The sequence below is a fragment of the Delphinapterus leucas genome, chromosome 1, assembly GCF_059928025.1.
Source record: "Delphinapterus leucas isolate spDelLeu-1000000601 "Yukka" chromosome 1, BTC_Dleu_Yukka2, whole genome shotgun sequence".
In the NCBI taxonomy this organism is placed as follows: Eukaryota; Metazoa; Chordata; class Mammalia; order Artiodactyla; family Monodontidae; genus Delphinapterus; species Delphinapterus leucas.
Genome location: NC_143129.1, coordinates 25,268,353 through 25,284,870, shown reverse-complemented (window position 1 = coordinate 25,284,870; position 16,518 = coordinate 25,268,353).

Genomic DNA, 16,518 nt, shown 5'->3' with positions numbered 1-16,518 from the left:
GATACATGCCAGAGACTTTATAAGCCTTCTCTCTAATCTCTGCATAAGCCCTGTACCAGGGTCTTGAATTATTGTTGAATCATTATTCAAATTTTTAAAAGTCAGGAAGAGACACTTGCCCTTTGCAAAAGATTAAACACAGCAAATGTATCTCCAATTCCTTTAAACTGTCCAGGCCACATGAAGAGGGAAGAGAGGTGGTTGGTTCATGTACGTAATCCACTGCTCTCTCACTGATATCAGCCCCTCCTACACTCTCAGCCAAATTCAAACAGGACCAGAGTCAGGAGATCCAGCAAGGAGCCCTGGTTCTGTGGCCTTGAATCCTTCAACTCTTCTGGGTGTCAGCCTCTGCACACACGTAAACAAAAGTGTTAGATCATAACCTAACTGCTAACGGGGTCCCTTCACATCCTTGTTTTCTGTAAACAAGATATGTGGCTGCTTGATCCGGTGGGGAGATATAGATGAACTCAACATGGTACCTGAAGTCCACTCCTCCAAGGACAACTCAGCGGAGAACATATCAATACCATGCTTCTCACACTGAAGAACATGGGCCCACGTGGGTCTTTGGCATCCTGGTAGCAAATATGCAAGCCCCAGAAAAGCATGAAGTATCTTCCTGGTGTACTAATTTTTCTTAAAAATGTTTGAGGAAAATCCATTCTTTAACGTCAAAATGAAGAATTTATGGTGTGGAATTTAAAATTCTCACAAACATATAAGATAAAACAGGAGGCAGTAAAGATGTTTGTCACTAAGGGTGTGGTTCTTTAGATACACTTTATATCCTCTGCAGTAGGAGTTCTTTGGTAAAAAATTATGTGAAGTTGTCAACGGTGATATTTGGAGGACAGGTACGCTCTTGTATTGTTTTCTTTCTGAGTCCTTGGCAGTCACTGAGTGGGAATTTTATTCTAAGATAGCAAAGAACCCCAGAATAGGATGGAGGTCTACCAAGGCCTGGGTAGCTAGAGCTGTCATTAATACAGGCATGTCTACAGGAAGGGCCCATTAAAATGGGCTGTTTCTTGATTTTGTTAAAGGCAAATTCTTGGAAATGATGCTTGCCTTTGAACCTCCATTCCCTGAGATTTTTGGCTAAATCTAGATGTATCCCCAGAGTCAGCTTCTAAATGAATGTGGTCTTCCCCAAAATCCAGACTTGATGTTTTGCAAACCATTAAAAGCCATCTGCCATAACTGAATCATTACCTTTCCTGGGGAACTGCAAACACATATGGTTATCCCTTTGTTATTTCCCTGCCACTATGCCAGGCGAGTGTATCCATAACCCAACTTCCAGGTCAAAGTCTCACACGATCTCAGACCTCTGTTCTTCTCTGATATGAATGGGAGATGATAAAAATGCTGCTGAATAATGTGAAAGAAAAGAAGTGTGTGTTCTGTTTGTTCCCTCTAGAAATCTCTCTATGGGAGGAGGAAGAGGGAGAAGGGAGAATGGGATGGGAGGGGCAGGGGATTGGGCTGCAGGCAGGCAAAGCTATACAACATGTAGACAAAGACAAGCTCATTCCCAGGGTTCCACTCCTCTGGTCAGACTTGCCAGGTTTGGCCACAGCCCCTTATCCATTTTCCAAACCCACAAGATTTTTCATTACTCATTTGGTGGCAATACTTCACCTGATCTGAACTCATTTGATAGTGAAGCCTGATCTGAACTGATGTGATACTATTTATAGTCTTTATGTGTGTGACCTAGTGAGGATATTAATCGATTTCACAACAGAAATAGCCATGTATTTGACTACAGTTGTTGCATCAAACCCTGCTGAGGATTTTGATGACAGTCTACACACCATATAGCTTTCTATATGCTGTCAACAAAACAATGAATCAAACCCTCGTTTGCACTATTTATCTATTTCCATGGTGTAAAGACTCGTTTCCACGATGATATCGTTGAATGTGGAGTAGGAAACAAACACGCAGTCATACACCATAATACATTATTAACACCATAAAGTTACTGTCCAGGGCTTATATAACAGTGAAATGTGGTGAAATAATTAGGAAATAAAGAGTTTTGAGTATTTATTAGTTTGATTTCCTTTCAGTTTATTCCAGTATAATCTTTTATAATTGAAATTGTAATAATGGCTGTGGGTAACCACTAGCTCACAGAACCCCTAAAAATTTAACTCTAGGCTCTCCTGAGCAGCTCTGCTCTGGCTTTGGCAACTGCCTGCCTCCAGCCACTGGACATTTGGCTGGACCCGCCCACTGAAATTCCCAGAAGCAATTCCACTCCAGGCAGCAGGCAGCCTTTACCACAAACTGCTTCTCAGATAACCGTTTGCCCCTTTTTCTGATGCCATGAGCCGCCGTGGACGGTTGTCTTTTTCTTTATTCACTATTAAGGCCTTTCTTAGAGACTGTTCTAACCTTTTCAGCATTTGAAATCTTATTAATTAAAATAAGATTCCTGGGCTCCCCTGGTGGCGCAGCGGTTAAGAATCCGCCTGCCAATGCAGGGGACACAGGCTCGAGCCTTGGTCCAGGAAGATCCCACGTACCACGGAGCAACGAAGCCCGTTGAACCGCGCGCCTAGAGCCCGTGCTCCGCAACAAGGGAAGCCACCGCAATGAGAAGCCTGCGCAACGCAACGAAGAGTAGCCCGCGCTCGCCGCAACTAGAGAAAGCCCGAGGGAAGCAACAAAGACCCAATGCAGCCAAAATTAGATAATAAATAAATTTATTTATTTATTTATTTAAAAAAAATAATAAGATTCTTCTGAGATCAGTAGAGGTTTCCCAATAATCCTCTTTGCCAAGATGCCTGGACTACTTACATCCACGTCCAATATTTTTAAATATATAAATGGACTAAACAATAAATTGTTTCATTTAAATCTGCTCATTGCTGGCAGTGGGTTACTCACTCTTAAGGTTACTTGGAACATAATCTGGGCAAAGCTTCTTTCTTGCAATAACTTTAAAAAGCCTGGCATCCTTAGTGAGGCCCCTCTACCACCCACTCAGAGCTGTAAGATGTCACTAGAGTCAACTTCCTTCCTAATTCAGGGTCCCCTGACACACTCACCCTTGACTTTGTCACCTCATAAATGTGTCACTTCCAGCACCACCTTCCTTCTGAAGAAAATGTTCTGCCCACCAGGAAGACATGGACGTGTTTGGGAAACACGGAACCCGAACCAAGATGAAGGAATTAATTTACTCAACCAACTTACATTAAGTGGCTCCAGTACCCCAGGCCCTGTGATAGACCCAGGAATAAGAAGGAAAAATGCCCATCTTCAGATCCCCATCTTCAGACTCTACCAGTGGTTCTCAACCCAAGAGGCACTTTCAAACTTTAAAACCTACAAGTGTCCAGGCTCCACTCCCATCTAATTAAATCACAATTCCTCAGGGTAGGACATAGGCAATAGAATTGTTTAAAGCTTCCTCATGTGTTTCCAATGTGAGGCCAGAATCGAAACCCAATGAAATAATAGTTAATAGTTTCCTCCCTTTGCATAAGCACCATTAGCCATGCTGTTCTGTATCCTGAAAGCAGCAGAAAACACAGAAAACTCTCACTACCCATTGTGGACCAAGAACACGTGCCATCGGTATCACCTGGGAGCTTGTTAGAAATGCAGAGTCTCAGGCCCCATCTCAGACTTATTGAATGAGAATCTGAAGTTTAACAAAGATCCCTAGGTAATTTGGATGTATCTTAATTTTGGAAAATACTAAACTGAGGCAAAAATCCTGTTTTCGAGAAGTTTTCAGTCCACAGGAGAAAATACATGTAAATAGAGATAATTACAAAACATTGTAATAAGTTCCATGCTGAGAGGTGTCCAAGTTATTCCATGAAGACCAACCTCCTGGACAATAGATGGAGTGGATGATGCTGAGCAAAGTTGTACATGAAGAGTACAGATTAATCAGGAAGAACAGATTGCAGGAAATAGTCCCGTGTTGCCAAAACATAAGTGGACACAAGGAGTGTGAGAGAGGCAGGCTGCGCTTTCCCATATCCTAAGGTACCCTCCGTCAGCGTCAGGAGTTAAACCTTAGTCATCCCCACCTCCCCTGAAAGAGAATACACTTCCAGGCTAGTGATCCTCCAACTTGTCAAGGTAAAGCTTTCTCACAAAGTGCCTTGGAAATAAAAAGAAAAAACTTAGTTTTTTTTTTTAAAAGTAGTAGAATATACACACTACTATAAATAAAATAGATAACTAATAAGGACTTACTATATAGCACAGGGAACCCTACTCAATACCCTGTAATGGCATATATGGGAAAAGAATCTAAAAAGGAGTGGATATACGTATATATATATAACTGATTCACTTTGCTGTACAACATTGTAAACCAACTATACTCCAATAAAAATTAATTTTAAAAAATTAAAAAAAATAATAAAGTAGTAGAAAAATGAAATGGGCCTGGTATACCAGTGGTGCTTCCATAATATTTCCTTATGCTACCTGTATTAACCAACTAGAGCTGCTATAACAAGATTCCACAGAGTTGGTAGCTTAAACAAAAGACATTTATTTTCTCATAGTTCTGGAGGCTGAAAGTTTAAGATCAAGGTGTCAACAGGACTGGTTTCTGGTGAGGACTCTCCCTAGCTGGTAGATGGCTGTCTTCTCACTGTGTCCCCACATGGCCTTTCCTCTGTATGTGTGGAGAGAAGAGGAAATCTCTGATGGCTCTTCTTCTTCTTTTAAGGACACTGGTCCTATTAGATGAGGCTCTCTTAATATCCATTCCCTAGATTTCAGTCTGTATAAATTAGAAAACTCAAGTAGTTCTTTCAGAGTATAGCACACCTCTTTCTCTTGTTCATACATCACTCCTCACCTTTAAGGGCCTACAGGGCCTTGAGTCTAGCTATAGGTCTAGAAGAAAAGAGGGGTTGGGGAGGGGTGGGTCTTGAGGAAAATCAGCAGTGTCTTGCAAAGCAACTGCCTCAGAGAAGACCATTCAAGTTTCCTCAGGCAATTAAGGGTTAATCCCCTCAGACCCTCAAATGGGGGCGGAAACTCTTCTACTGGCAAAGAAGACTCATTCGAATTTAAGGGCCCAGTGTCCCCAGGTCCATCAATGTCTCCCCACATGTTCCCATCCCAACTTCCAGGACCCTGTTCCTTCCCAGTCCATTTCCTCACTCTACCAGTAGATACTCCACAAGGCTGGGAATTCAATTTTCATTGTGATTCAGCCATTAGCAGGAGAGATTCTGTTTTTGTTCTTAGCATTCTCAGTCCTGTGGCTATAGGAGATAAGGGTCTATCAGAGCAATGTAGAAGTTTCCAGGTCACTTATGTGGCACTTGAGCTGGGACTTTGAACCCTTGAGGCTCATCCCATTTTTTTCTTTCCCCTACTTAGTCCAGCAACATTAGGAGCAACCAGCCAATCTCATTATACTCGTTAGTTTGGCAAACATGTTTGAAAGTATCCTATACATGGTCACCCAGATCCTTGCTTCTTAAACGTGTTTGATCAGGAGTATGAGTGGTGACATTTTGCTTTCCTCTATTGCCAGATAGAGCCATGGAATCAGTGCTCTTTACTACTGGAAATAGTCATTAGTGTTTTTAAATCTAATCAGATTAAAGATCCAGCTCCAGAAAACCCAGAATCAATTTAGAAAATTCATCCTCAAGACTGTGTTCCACTACATCTTGATCCCTGTCCTGCCCCTAGGTTCTTCAGAACCATTTTTTTTTTTTTTTAGATTCCATATATATGTGTTAGTATACAGTATTTGTTTTTCTCTTTCTGACTTACTTCACTCTGTACAACAGACTCTAGAACTACTCTTGTCACCAGAATTAAGGATGAGGCCCTAATCCAATAAGACTGATGTCCTTGCAAGAAGAAGAGACCCCAGAAACCTCTCTTTTCTCCAGACACACAGAAGAAAGGCCATGTGAGGACATGGAGAGAAAGTGGACATCTGCAAGCTGGGAAGAGAGGTCTCACCAGAAACCCACCCTGTTGGCACCTTGATCTTGGACTTCCAGCTTCAGTCTGTGGTATCTTGTTATGACAACCATAACTATTCTGACTAACACACCACCCATCACTATTCTCATGAAATCATCAGTGGAAAGGTTGTCAGACCTAAAAAAAAAAAAGAGGGTCATCCCCCAACAAGCTCTGCCCAAGTCAGATCACCATGTCAGTGACTCACCCGTTTAACCATTCATCTATTAATCCATCCATTTCTTGAAACATTTCACCAAACTTTATTGAGTGCTACTCTGTGCCAGACACTGTGCTTATGTTGGAAATACAAAGTTATCTGTCCTGTCCTCAAGGAGCTTGCAATTCAGGTATGTTCACTGTTACTTTTTAAAATTAATCTTTAATTACACAAGTAAAACATAAATATAGTATACTTTAAAAAAGCCACAACCAATAAATTTAAACTCCTCTTCAACTCATTGCTATCCTGTTATGATTTTTAAACTGTTATTATTTTTCTAATTATACACATACCCACAGAAACTACTACTATAGGTATCAACTGGTACTTACTTTCTTCATTCAACAATACATTTTTTAGCACTATCCATATTATGATACAAAGATCCAGTCTACTCCTTTTAACTGTTATAGAATAGCATGTCTCATAAATGCAATGCATTTTGTTGAGCATTGCATTATTTGTGGGCTGTTTAATTCACTATTACTTTAACGAACACCTTTGCACCTGTCTCATTACACACATGTGCAAGTGTAGGTTAGATATGAAAATGGGGGATTACTGGGTCTATGCATTTTTAATTTTAATGAATACTGCTCAATTGCCCTCCAAAATGGTATATAAGCCACACTCCCACCAGCAATCTGTTGGAGTACTGGTTCTCCACAATCTTCCTGGTACTTGCCATTCTTTACATTTTACTTAAATGTTTGTTTGCTCAATTTCTGCCTAGTTGAAGGGTAAAAATAGTGTCTTATTTATTCTTTTATTCTGCATTTTCCTCATTAGTAATGTTGACCTCTAAGAAACAACAGAGCCAGTTATTATAACAGCAAAATGAGTTTGTTTGGGAATAGAGGATTGTGATTCCAGACAAGCAAACTGTGGTAAACCATAGGCAAGTCCAGAGAACAGAAGAGATGGGCTTGCTCTTACAGAGGAAACGAAGAAACTGGGGAGGGCTGTGGTGATTCTTCACTGGCTGCAAGCGGTGGGCAGCTTGTTGCTGGGTCAGAAGGCTGGGTGTGTGAGTTCCCCCTTCAGGGCTTCTTGACTCCATTGTAAATGAAGTTTCCTTTATTTATTTTCACAGTACGTACTTAAAATGGTCATCTTTTCATATTTTATTGACTACTTGTATTTCGTCTTCTGTGTAATACCCATTTATATATTTGGCCCATTTTTTTATGTTGAACTGTCTGTTCTTTTTGAATTGGTTTGTAGATAGTCTTTATATATTGATATTTGAGGGGCAAATATGTTGTCTGTGAAATATTGCCTGGAAAAATCTTCTTCAAGTCTGTTGTTTGTATTTTATTTTTGCTTATGGTATCTTTCCGTTATATAGAAGTTTTCTTTCTCTCTTTTTATATGGTCAAATTTATCAATATTTCCTTTTATTTTTGTTTTTTTAAATAAATCATTCCTGAGGTTTTATAACATGTATGTAAACATTTTGGTCTTTAATCCATTTAGAATTTTTTTGACATAAAGCGTCAGGAGGTTGGAATTTTTTTCCATATGGAAAGCCAATTGTCCCAGTACCATTCTCCCCTGACTTTCAAATGTCACTGTTTATTCCAAATTTTTTATTTTTTTGGCTTGCGTGTTCTTAGTTCCTCAACCAGGGATTGCACCCAGGCCCTTGGCAGTGAAAGCATGGAGTCTTAACCACTGGACCTCCAGAGAATTCCCTCCAAATTCTTATATATGCATGTACTTATTTCTTTATTCTAGCTTCTTTATTATTTATTCTGATCTATTTCTCTCATGCTGTCCCACAGCAACACTACAAACTCATAATGTTTTAATATCTAGTAAGACCAATTCATTTTTTTGCTATCAATTTTATCTTTATTGAAACCCTTACACATGAATTTGAGAACCAGTTTATAATGTTCTATGAAAATTCTGGCAGTCACATTACATTTATGAGGCAATTTTGGAAGAATTAACAGCCTTATAATATTGAGTCACACTCTTCATAACCAAATTACCTGAAATATACTCACTGACACGCATTACGCTCTGAATGCACCCAGCTAGAAGAACACTCCAGAACGCCCACATATTTCAAATGAGATGAGAGCTTACACACCCTTTTGTGACATCTGCTCTAGTTAATATTATTATGCAGTTTAATTAAATATTACACAAAGAAAGAATTAGTGTTTCTCCCAAAGCTAAATTGAATGCTTTGAAAAGACTCAATGAAGGGAAGTTGATAAAATTAGATGTAAATGACAAAGTAGTCAAATATTAGGACAAGCAAACTGTGAAATTCTAGAAGGATTCTGCTCTCAGATTGCTTCATTGATACTTTCAACTACTTGTTTCACTTCAAAGAAAATGAAACTGAACATTGAGATACTGCCTTTACAGATATGATTTATGCAAAAAAGTCAGTGAGGAACTCCAGTCAATGGCCTTGCTTAAAGGTAAGACTTACAGTTCAGCTCTATGGAAAAATACTGGTGAATAAATGTAAATTTATATATTGAAATATGCAATAAAATATTTTAGGCTTACATATATCTTTGTCTTTAATTATTCCATGCCTTAAGAGACTTTTTATCATCAACTGACCAATTATCAGTCCCAATCATGACAGAACAGAGGTTTTCTAGAATATTTCTCTCTACTTATTCAGGTCTTCAATGTCATTCAGTAAACATTTTTATCATTTTTTCAAAAAGTTTCAAAAAACATAAAATTCTTGTTAATTTTATTTGTAATTGCTTTATAGTTTTGCTACTATTGTGAAATACATTTTTATCAGTGATATGTTCTAATTGCTTTTTGCTAATTAAAGGAAAGCTACAGATTTTTGTACATTGGCCTTGTATTTGTCTACTGGTCCTTCTGATAGACCATTTTATTAATCTTAATATTTTGCTTAATAACTAATAAATATTAATAATTATTTGGGAAAGGTTATATTAGATCATGAAATCCCCAGTATGGGTTTCAGGTCAAGTTCCCTAGGAAGTAGAGATTTTCATGAAGAAAGTGTATTAGGAAGATCTTTCCAGATTTGCCCCTGTTGGAGAAGGGAAAGTAGCAGGACTGGGCAGAGTGAGAAGTTATGATGCTGTCACAACAAAGGCCACAGGGTATTCCCCCAGAGAGCTTCTGTGCTGGGATGGCCCTGAGGAGTTGCAGATATGAGGCAATAGGGCCAGACCTTTCTATCTTCAATTTTTCCAGTCTTTGTATATGACCCACACCCAGGAACAAGATGTGAGCTTGTGTAAGCAGCACTCTTCAGCCAAGAGCCAACCACCAGGAGGGGGAATTCAAGTAGCTATGAGCCTTCATCCATCAACAGTCATAGCAACTGGAGAGTGGGTGTTCCAGTCATGAAAGAGGAGGATAAGGATGGCACACCACAGCATCCACTACAGTATGAAATAAAAATTTTGTTCTTTTTGCTTAAGTATTTACATCTCATTTAATTGTTAGTACCTTTTAGCATGTGTCTAGACCCCTTGAGTATCATACTGAATTAGTAACAGCAGGCACCCTCATCTTTCTCCTGGGCTTTAATTGGACTTTTAATGGTTCACTGTTACATCATATTTGCTGTAAGCTTCTAGTAGATACTCTTTTTAGATTAAGAATATTGTCTTTTACTCCAAAATAAAATGATAAAAATTTTTAGCATGAATAAATATTATAACATATCAAAGCCTTTTGTAACAACTAATGGAATGAATGTATGGTATTCTCCTTTAATCTGTTATTTTTTTAAAGTCTAAATATAATTTACTACAATATCAAACAACTCTTGCATTCCTAGGGTGAACCTTACATGGCCATAGGTTATTCTATTGAAACATTGCTAGTTTCTTTTTTCCTAACAACCTCATTTAGAACTTTTACACCTGCACTTATAACTGAGATTGATCTGTAATTTTGTTTTCCCTTGTTCCTATCTTTCTATTATGGTCATACTTGCCTCATTAAAATAATTGAGTAATTTTCCATCCTTTCTATGCCCTAAAATGATTTGTATGATGAAAATTAGCTGGCTTTTAGATTTTAATCAAACATATAATTATCTTGGCCCAGTGATATTAAAATCTGGTATGTGAGCAGATCTTTACTGTTTCAATTTCTTTTCAGGTCATTATGGTCACAGGGTTTTTCACTCTCCTTGGAACAATTTTGATAATGTGTATTTTTCTAAAAAGTTGATTAATCTAGATATTAAATTTATTAGTATAATTTGCTTTATTCTTAGTAAACTCAAGTTTTTTAATTTCTTTTGAGTGTGGAAGTTATATATGTTTTATTTACTTCTTTATGTAGTTTATGACTTTTTAAATTTTCTTTATCATAGTTCCCTCAATCTTTGTTGAGGTCTAGACTCTGGGTTATTGATCAACTCTATTTTGGTTCTTTAATTCTTCCCCTTTACCTATACTATTTCCTTCTTCTTAATCACTTTGTGTTTGTGTTTACCTTGTTGTTTGCTTGTGGTTTTATTTTCCCTAACTTTATAAGTTAAAGCTTAGTTCACTTATTACTTTTTCTTTTGTAAATGCATTCCAGAGTGTAAAATTTCCCCTAAGAATCATTTTGACTTCATCCCCATAGATATTAGAAATTTCATTTAGTTCTAAATATTTTAAAATTTCTATCTTAATTTCCTCTTTGCTCATGAATTTACTAATATGTTTAAATTTATAGATAAATGATGTTGATGCTCTGGGGCAAACAGGGTTGGATATCTTTCTGTGTTTAGCATGACTATATATATATATCTCCAAGAGAGATATTTATATATTTTCAAGAGATATATCTGCAAGACAGATATATCTCCAAGAGAGATATTTATGTTATTCAAATACTCTCTTTATGTATACAGTTCTGTTTGTTTGTTTTTAGTTGACTCTGAGTCATTTTGTGAGAAAACTGGGTTAAAATCTCCCACCATGTTATGGATGTAGGCATTCTCCTTATGGTTGTATTCATTTTTGTGTTATATAGTTTGCTTGTTGCCTTTTTGTGCCAAAATTTCTTAATTTGTAAGCCTCTTGCTAACAAATTCAAAGCACTTATTTTATATCATAATAATCACAATTGTAACTTTCATGGGTCACTTAGGAAGCCAGCCCTAAAACCTCAACTTCCAATCAGGCTTTTTACCCAGACCTCATCAGAAGGACACAGGTAACAAAAAGACACCATTAGTCACCAAGTGTTCTAAAATGCCAATCTGTATACACTTTTCCCCTCTTCACTCTCCAAACTCCTATCCTCTTTTTACTCTTTTCCTCTTCCCTTCATCTCTCTCACCCAAACACAGACACAGACACAGACACACACACACACACACACACACACACACACACACACACACGCCACTCCAGCAAATACTCAGGCTATATACTTGATAGGTTCTATAATATAGCTTAGGAACAAAGAAAACACAACTAGAGGTTTTTAAAAGAAGAGATATCTATGAGATTAAAGCACATAAAAAAGGACCAGCAGAAATGCAAGGTTGGTTCAACATATGAGAATTAATCAGTATGATTGACCATACCGATAGATTAAGAAAAATGTGATTATCAACATATTCAAATAAAGCATTTGAAAAAGTCAGCATCCATTCATGACAACAATTCTCAAACTAGGAATAGAAGGTCATTTCCTCAGCCTAACAAAGGGCATCTACAAAATCCTATAGCTAAAATTATATTTAATGGTGAAAGACTGAATACTTTCCTCCCTAAGATCAGGAACAAGACAAGGATATCTGCCTCATCACTTTAATTAAATATTGTCTTGAAGGTGCTAGCCAGGACATTAAGTCACAAAAAGTAAACAAACTGCATACAGAATGTAAAGGAAGAAAAACAATTGTCTCTATTCACAAATGATATGCTCATCTACATAGAAAAGTGTTTGAGATTAGAATCAAAATTATTTAATTTTCCCTCTATTATCTATAGGTCTTTCATTTTCATCTACTCTCTCCTGGGGTTTTTTTCTGGAAATCCTTCCAAATTAATAGTATCAAAAGGAAGACTAAGCCATAGATTTGGGTAGTCAAAGGAAATGTGAGTGACCTAAAAGCAGAAATCATAGTGTGGAAAATTGATATATTTGATTAAAACAAAATTAAGAATTTCTGCTTAACAAAGGATACCACTAACAAATTTAAGAGAAAATGACAATTAGGAAAAGGTATTTTCAACCCCTAAAGCAATATATGATTAATACTTAGAATACAAAAAGCCCTCTGAAAACCAATACGCAAATGATAGAAACTCCAGTTGAAAAATGGGAAAAGGATATGAACAGGCAATTCAAAAAATGTGAAATTCTAATGGTGAACCAGTATTTGCAGTGATGTTAAAACACTTGAGTAATCAGAAAACATTCAGATTGACCAAAGTACAGAGGTTTAATGCTAAGAGACGGGAACTCTAACCCCTGCAGCTGGGAGTACAGCCCAGTCCAGACTTTCTGGTGGGCAATGTGGCACTGTGTAGTCAAACTGGATCCATATACACTCTGTGACTGAGCAATTCAGTTTTGAGAAATCCACCACAAAAAGTGGCTCACACAGGTCCACAACACACAATGATGTGCACTGTGAATTTGCACTGTGACACCCTTAAGCTAGAATTACTTTCCCAAGAATTCTCTTTTCTCTATAATTCTGAATTACTCTAGGTCATGGGGACATTTCATGCTATTTGGAAGGCAGAAGAGAAGCAGCCAACATAATCTTTCACACTTGGAAAATCATTGCCATGCGTCAGACACTATAGTTGTTCATGCCCATTGTTGCCAATCTGCTAGCTCACTTTGTTGGGCATCATCTCCTGCAGTTCCTGCCAGATTTCCTACTTCAGCTTCTCCATCCCATACTAGTAATGAGCGTCTCCTGGGCAGCAGCTGAGCCTACAGCCCCTCCAACTTTTGTTGAGTCTCCTCCTTCTAATTCTTCAAATCTTGCGCCCAGGGTGTATTTAGTTCCATGACAAAGGTCTCCAGCTTCTCCTGCAGGTCACTTGTACCACCAAAGGCTTGGAGGTAGCAAGAGAGAGGTGCAGGTTCTGGTCATCTTTGAAGGCTCCAGTTTGTCCTTGCTCTCCCTACTTCCTGTCTCTTTCCTTCCCAACTGTTTGCCCTGCTGACTTCAGGCCCAGTACTAGATGCAGACGCAACAGCCATACATAAACTGTTTAACCATTCCTAGTGGTTCTGCTTCTCTGATTAAATGCTGGCTAACACAGAGGAGGATGTTATCCCAGAGCTTTGCAGTATCAAGGACAAAGAGATAATCTAGGGGCTTGTTATGGACTTAATGTGTATGTATGCCAAAATTCATATTTTGAAATCCTAACCCCCAGTGTGATGGTATTTGGAGGCTGTACCTTTGGGAGGTGATTAGGTCATGAGGGAGGAGTCCTTATAAATGAGATTAGTGCCCTTACAAAAGAGGCCCCAGAGAGCTCTCTCATCCCTTCCCCCATGTGAGGACACAGCCAAAAGATGGCCGTTTATGAACCAGGAATGTGCCCATACTAGATACCTAATTTGCCAGCACCTTGATCTTGGACTTCCCAGTCTCCAGAACTATGATAAATAAATGTTTGTTGCTTACTCAATCCAGCCTTTGATATTTTTATTGCAGCAGCCCAAACAAACTAAGACAGAGCTTAACACTCAAGGAATGGATAAGCAAAATGTGACAAATACTCGCCATGAAATACTACGCAACAGTTAAAAGTGGTACATATTATACATGGCAACATGCATAGGTCTTCAAAACAGTTCTAGTAAAAAATTAACAGTATGAAATCTATAGCATAATGACCTTTATGAAAAATTTTAAACACGTACATACAAACATACAGAAAATACTGTAACAGGGTGCATACAATCTCAGGGACACATACCAAGTCCCTTAGAGGAGGCCTATAGGGAATGGAGAACAAGATAAATGGAAAAAATAACTGAATACCTATAGATACACCTCTACTGGTCAAAGCAAGAGAGAACCCTTGCCCAGAGCGTGATCTGAGGACTAAGATTAATTCATCACTTGGACCCTAAAGTCAAAAAAAAAAAAAAGGAACCGTCATCTGAGGTTTCATTGCTTTCATTCTTTCATTTCATTGCTCCCTGCTCCTGTTGATCCTCTGACACTTTCCCCACATCCAGGTGTGACCCAGGCTTTCTGGGCTCACCTGCTCTTCGCTGCCCCTTTAGAGAGAGATTTTACTTACCTGACTCAGACCAATGCAGTCCTTACCAGTTGGGCAGAATCATTCCTGCCAGGTTTCCTCCCTCCCATCAGCTTGGAAGCAGACTGTTTCAGGACCACTACGATCAATACTTTCCTGCTAGTAAAAGCTCCAGATGACGGGATATAGGAAATGAGAGAGGGAGGCAAGAGTTGGGATGGAGGTAGGGATGCAGTGAATTCCACCTCTGTGGGTCTGCCTTCAGATTGTCTGTACCACCATTTCTGACTCCACAGGGTCTTTGCACATGCTGTTCTTCTGTCTAAAGCACTCTCCCTTTCCCACCCTCTCCTAGTTATCCCCTATTCATCCTATTTCTCAAGTTAATTGTCATTGTGTAATGAGACATATCTTCCCTTAACTCTTTAACTATGTTTAATAACCTTATATTTTCATAAACACATGTAAACCCTCCTTCAAAGAACTTATCACAGTTCCAGTTTTGCAATTTCTTTTTGTGGTTGTTTGAAAGTTATCCAACTACACTGTAAGCTCCAGGAGGACAGAGACTGTGTGTGTGTTTCCCACCATTGCCTGCACAAGTGTAGCCTAGTGCCAGGCACTTAGTTAATGCTCGATTAAAATAAATTGACTCTATTTTTTCATTGGTTGGTTGCTTGATTAGTTTAAGTTCATGGTTCAATAGAGGAGTAGAAAACTGGTTTCAGTTAGAGCAGATTCTTAGCCATCATCTGGCATTCCCTAGTTTTAGGGCAGTGTATATTCACAGACTAGATTCAGATTTATATATTCTACTCCTGGGCTTTGCTGTTTACAAAATTGCTGACTATTGTGAAAGCTGTCCTCTCTCTGCCTCTCTCTCTATGCTTTCTTTTCTCTTCCTTCACCCTCCTCCCCTTGCTCTTTCTCTTCTCCTCTAAGACATCCTATGATGACTTTTGTTAATTACCCTTCAGGCTAAAGAGACTAACTTGTAATCAACTGAATAACTCTCCATGCAGGAGATGGACCACATTATATTAATAATCGTTTCTAGACACATAATTTGATGATTGCATATCACTTTTTTAATGTACCTGCTAGGAAAATTATAAATTAAATCCCTCTTATTGTTAAAAATAAAAAGATTACTATTTCACTAAGCCTGCTGTTAAACTGAGATTAATGTTCTATACCTAACGTACAGATTACCTAATAGTTCCTCCCATCATGCAGCTCAGGAACTTAGAAATCCTGTGTCAGGATTGCCTCTGTAAACGTACGTCATGAATCTCTGCCTCCTTAGGAAACATACCAAAATGGCATTTTAGAGTTGTGTAGTGCTTAATTCCATCCCAAATGTCTCAACTTTGATAAAACTCAAAGGTACTGCACACCAGAGATCTTTCCTCCCCACTTTTCCTTTCTCTCTGTCTCCCTGTCTCTCTCTCCTTGTTTAATTCTTGAGGACACACAAAAGTATATATTTATATATCTTAATTCATTTATCTTTGTTTTTTTTTATTTTTTTTGCGGTAAGCGGGCCTTTCACTGTTGTGGCCTCTCCCGTTGCAGAGCACAGGCTCCAGACGCGCAGGCTCAGCGGCCATGGCTCACGGGCCCAGCCGCTCCACAGCATGTGGGATCCTCCCGGATCGGGGCACGAACCCGCGTCCCCTGCATTGGCAGGTGGACTCGCAACCACTGCGCCACCAGGGAAATCCTATCTTTGCTTCTTAAAGACAGTTAAATATGATATTTTTAAAGCACTTGAATCTATTATTTCTTTATAAACCAGATCCTAAATTAAAAAGAAAAAGAGAGAGAGAGAAGCTCTTTCCATTCCAGATTTTAAGAAATGTGGAGATACTTCTGGATTGGATTTCAAACCCTGAATCCAAGGCTCTCAGGGATTTAGCCTCAGAATTCTTCTACTATCATTCACGAGAAACAAATCAGTTAAAATTTCACATAAAATATTAAAGTATTAATCCTACCAAAATATATATTGCCATATAGTGACCCATGCATATTTTTACTACAATTATCTTTCATTCATTCTATATATACTAAGGAGGCTTGTTTTGAAAGCCGGTAGTAAATTATTTG